Genomic DNA, 6,000 nt, shown 5'->3' on the forward strand with positions numbered 1-6,000 from the left:
CCCAAAAAACCCTTAAAAAAAGGGTTTTTGGGTTGGGTTGGGCTGGGCTTTTTAAAAAAAACCCTGGGTTTTTCCCCACCCTGGTCTTATCCCTTAAAAACCTTGAGGATAGTTCGGAAAAAATGTCTTTAAATGGAGTATTTTGATTGTAGTTTCGGGTATTCCATGTTTGCTATTTTCCTCTTCCTCCCGAACCCGGTATTAGTGTCGGACTGATTATGACGTAACAAAAAAATTAGCCAATAAGAGGCCACTATGAATTTTACCATTGGTCAATAATGTCCTCTCATTGGCTAATTTTTTTTGTTACGTCATAATCAGTCCGACACTAATACCGGGTTCTTCCTCCCTGATAAAATCATATCATGTTTCTTATGCTCATATACGACGTTGTTAATCAAAGGTCTTAGAATAAGTAGAGAATAAAATACTTTTCATATTGTTTATACTAAAATTGCAGGATTTTTGAATGTACGTCAATCTCGTAAACGGCTGAACTAATTGTTCCACCATATTTAGGGAAGTTAAGTATTAGTCAAAGCCAGGGTTTATGCTATTTTGTGAATAGATAGTTCACTAACCATTCTAAGAATTTTTCTAGAGTATTGGACCTGGACCTGAAAGGCTATTTGGATCAGGTCTTAAAATAAAAAAAATCTGAATTACATTATTATAATCTATTTTCCAGTATGGCTGCAAAACCAATTATCATCCGATGAATTCGAACCTGTTCTCATCAAGTCTTGTATCGTATCGTATTATATCCAGTTTTCTACGAATATAAATCTGTACAATCATAATATAATTGGTTTAATATTATAACTGTACATTTTTATATCTGCGGAAAGCTGTTTGAAATATGGTGTAATAAATAACTATTATCCTTCAAATGACAAAATTCTTAAATTATTTAAAACTTTCTATGACAAAATGTAAAAAATATAACTTTGTTTAAAGTTGTTTGAAAAAAAGAGGTTAATATTTTCCTAGAATACCATATTTAGAAGATTATTCCCCCCTTTTTTCCCAGGAATAAGGTATGCGGTTTTTTTAAGTTTAAATTCAGGACAATTGTTTTTTGCACTTGTTAGCTTGAGAGAAAAAATGTTCCAATTTATGTATTCTATATCTTGTCAGATGCCCCAAATAAATAGAATAGGAAAAATACCTTGGCCCAAAACAGGTGCAACACATTATCATGCATAGTTAAAACTTTTAGACTAGGGTCGTACAATCAAAAGGCTGGTTGTCTGTTGGCTGTTACTTAACCCATTACCTATGAACGGTCAGTTCAAATGAACGATGCACTAAAGTCCTTGGCCGATCGCTTGAAGTCAAAAAGGATCTCTCCCTAACAAGAGCTGGATCTTTAAATCATTTTAGTGGTGAGCCAGATCTGGGTGTGCAAACTTTCCACCAATGAGAGCACAGCATTTTATGAAATGCCGCGCTGTGATTGGCTGAAATTCGGCGCACTTCGATCTGGCTCACCACTAAAATGATTTAAAGATCCAGCTAAGGCAATAAAATATAAACATTGAATTATCCCTTATCCCTGAAAAAAAATTAAGTTTGCACGACCTTGACTTTATATACGCTACTGCCACTTACCTTTTACTAACAATTTTCAAAAGTGAAGATACTCTTTAATTATAAAACAGTCCGTCCATATAAATGTCTAAATTATTTTTTTTATCTTTGATTAGATGGCAGAAGCGATACTCTATAATGCCCTTTGTATGACCACTAAATATATGCTCTAAAACTCTTTTTGTTCAGTTATTTTTATGCTTCACTACTGATGGATGTAGTCATGCTTGTTTTGATTATATATTTTATAGACTTGTCGTTGCTGCGCTACTTGTTTACTTATTTGTTCTTGTTTCTCATTGAAGGAAGAAAATTAAAGTTGAAGAATGTTTATTATCCTGAAAGTTTAAAGAAAAAGGAAAATCCATATTTCTAAATAGCAAAGCAAAATTTGGCTTATTTCAAGTAAATATTACGACGAAAACTTTAAAATAACGTCATTATGATTTATAAAGAAAAATATTTTAGTGAGAATTTTAGACTGTTTAGTCTAAGGACTATAAACAGCTTCGCATTAAAAAAGTAAGATAGCCAATTTCTGGGCTCGGCAGCCGACAGTAAGCATCCGTGAAATCAACTTTTTCAATTTTAAAACTCATCTGGAAGTATCCTCTGTAAGCTAAGGCGTAGTCGCTAGTAATTTTTTAAAATAACTTCAGAAGAGCTGAAATAATAGGTTTCGTGAATATGTTAGGTATTTATTTTTATAAAAAAAAATTTGTATAATGAAAAGGTCAAATAAAGAACCAATATTTGAGGATTATTTAAACTATGTGCGTTACAAAAGGGGATAAATTTGAATCTTTATTTCCGTTAAAAAATAAGCAAGACGATTAATCAAAAAATATTATATAATTAGCGCAGCAATAATAAGCTTGAATTACTTAATATTACAATAGAACGGTGATCTGTAATACAGCAAAGATAAAAAAATCTTGAAAGAGTAAAAATCAACATAAAATGCCGAAAATTTTGATATTAAAAGTGTTTAATAGATAAAGTGGAGAGACAAATAATAATGAAATTGTTATGAAATTAAAAATCAAAATAAAGTTTCAAATTTTATATATAACACCATTTAGACAAATTGAATTAAATCGCACAATTTAGGAAGATAATAAAAGTGGTGTTTAAACTATTCAACCAAATTATCATATTTACAATTGGATAATCAATGTTACTATTATCATCATATTGAGAAATTTTTATCTTTTTTTACAGCAGTTAGGCTTAAAGTTAGTCCGTTAAGATCTGGCTAACATCTTAACCGATTGAGTTCTCCATCTAAGTAGTGCTTTTTCAAATATGACTTCAGAACCGATTAGAACCGGTACTCAGCTATAATAAGAATTATGTATAGCATATTAAAATAAAAATCATAAAATAATACTAGTTTTGTTAGCCTTTGGTCTCTCGGGGCTAACAAAACAGGTTTTAATCATATAACTTTTTATTCTATTATCCGTGGAGGGCTGTCTAAAATCCGATGCGCCCTTTTTTTAGGCACTATGAGCTGCTTTATTAACATTACTTATCCAGCTTTATTTGGATATACAGTGAAAATCAAGCCGTTTTGCAGATTTATTTGAACACTAATAAAAACTGAATTACATTTCCAAATTGAAATTGATCGTTTTAAACACAAAACACTTATAGAAATAGGTTTAGTTTTCTATAAACTTTTTATATAAAAACCTTTTAATAACATTTAGTACTTGTAAGAAAAACAATTATTCATTCTGTAAATTTAGACTTGTTAGAATCATACTATAAATTTCAAAACTTTCCCGTGTTTACAAAAACTGATAGTTAAGTCTTATTTTTTATGAAAAAAAAAATTCAATTTTGGTTCCTAGAATAATTAGGAACACTTTTATAATATGTTTTAAACTTGGTCATATACATTATTTTGCATTATATATGTATATTAAATTCATAAAATTGTTTTTCGTATTCATTAACCGATTAATATCTGGAGGATTAGAACGGTTCTCATCCATACGAAAAAACTATGTTTAGCATTGTATTATATCCTGTTTCCTCCGAATTTAAAAATGTACAATCATATAAGTTTAAAACCAGTTTTTTAGCCCGTGCCTTCTAAGAAACTGGTTCTAATATTATAATTGTACATTTTATGTCCGCGGAACGCTATTTATAATGCGATGCGAGAAACAACTATTCTATTGACTGATTCGTTGAGCATTGCATGTTGGAATATTGTAATCTTCAAATGCTAACTAAAGTCCAACTTACAATTATTAGACAAGCCAATGATATTTCGGGATAGCGGAAAGTGTCATGTGTAACGCTATAAAAATTCGGCTTAAAATGAAAGGATAAGAGTAGAAGTGGGAAAGGCAACCCCCCAAAAAAGAGATGGATAATAGACGTATTTGTATGACGTCACACATGACACTTTTCACTGTCTCGATATTTCCACTAAAATTTGTTTTGTATATTTGAATTTTTAAACAAAATGCAAATGTTTCAAAGTATTGTCAATGATTTAACTGAAAAGAGCTATCCGTTACATACTTACTTACGAGAGGACGGACCGACCCTAGAAATATAAAAGCTTTGCTTTTAAAAATGATTCCCCATAAAATATTATGCTTATATTAAACTAATTGATATTTGTATTATCATGAATAGGGAGGCGGATATTTGCCTTTTACCATTAACAATTGTTACATCCTTATTTTTTGTTGGCAAAGCTTCTCTAGAATTCGCTTTGTCTGTCCGTTTAGCCGGATATTTTATTACTTATAATTTTAAATAGCTTCGTTTCTATTGTACACAAAAGTTTACCTGGAAAATTTAAGGTAGATATTATTTCTTTATCTCTTCGTCAATTTAGGCATGATAGAATTGTCCTATCGATTTCAAAGATTACATGATGACTCTATAACGTTTATAGGTGCGCTGAACCGGGGCGATTCATTTCAGCGCACCATCAAATTATTAATACTAATTTTTAAATCGAAATGGCATGGGTGATTTAGCGCGGCCAGTGGCGCGGTACTGGCGCGGCAATGGTACCCAGCGAGTACCATTGGCGAACCAAACCGGGGTGAACTGAATTTAATAAATAAATATTCTTTTTCAATTACTTTAATATTTTATCGCAAAACTATTGTGAAAACATTTTTATAGTTATTTTTAAAGTAAATTATATATTGGTTTATATAAAATACCGTACTGACACGCCATTTTATATAAAATACCATACTGACACAGCTTAAGTAATAAAGTTGTACTGGCGCGGATCGATATTTTATTGAGTGTCGCCAGCGATCTAACAACACCGCGGCGAAAATCTTTTTAAAAATCCATGTTTTATAGCACTAACTGTGGCGCACCATCAGCGCGCCTCCGGTTCACCTCTGAATCGCCCCGGTTCAGCGCACCTCTAAAACGATTTAAAGATCCAGCTCTGATTTTTTGGAATAATGATTCTTAGGACAACAAGGTAAAGCATAAAAAGCATCAAATCCTAAAAAGGAGAGTATGTCCTTCCTTCTAATTTTAAAGCTTCGTTTTTATGGATGTTGTCATCCTTGTTAAATAGATAAATGGGTTTTGGCATAATAAATATGTTCTTTTTTACAAACATAGTTATTACAATATACAATAGGATAATTCGACATGGGGACATATTTACTTACTGTTCACTATTTTTACTAGCGAAGCTAATCTATAAAAAAAACTTTGTTTGTATGTACGTCTGATACTTTAAAAGGCAAATGTGATTTTCTCGGCCGTTGTTTAAGACAGACTGTTTACAAAAAGCATACAACTTGATTTGCATGTTTGTCGGTCGGCCTATTTAAAACAAACCATTCTGTAGTATGTATTATTATACTATTTTAAACCAAAATAATAGGACATGAAAGCCGCCAGCTAACCGCTATGATCTCAGTTAACTACCGGCTTCATACAAGTCCTACGAAAAAGTAGCTTTTTAGAGGTTCTTTTATGCTAGGTTTGGTCACGTAATAATAATTGCCTTGCATGGTTAGGAACTTTTGCCACGCAGTGTTAGATCCCACCGCAGGGTCTAAAATAGTAAAAAAAAACTATGTGAATTGAAAATACGAAGAAAATCACTACTTCGTTTTCTTTCCATAATCCAAAAAAATATTAAAACGAAAAGTTATTACGAGTTTTTATTATATTATTACACAAATAATATTACATTTCAATTCAATTCACTTTCTTGCCTTTACTACTTTCTTGGCATGTTTCTGCTTCATAACTTTACCCTTTTTTGTCTTCTTAAGTACACTTTTCTTTGGTGTTCCTCTGGCTTTCATTTTTCCAACCTTTGTGTTAGTTTTCTTGCCTCTTTTCTTTATTGCCTTCTTTTTGCTGCTTTTGTTGGCTGATTTTTTGGAACTCATTTTCTTA

The sequence above is a fragment of the Acartia tonsa genome, chromosome 13 (assembly GCF_053477335.1).
Source record: "Acartia tonsa isolate MP-2025a chromosome 13, ASM5347733v1, whole genome shotgun sequence".
Classification (NCBI taxonomy): domain Eukaryota; kingdom Metazoa; phylum Arthropoda; class Copepoda; order Calanoida; family Acartiidae; genus Acartia; species Acartia tonsa.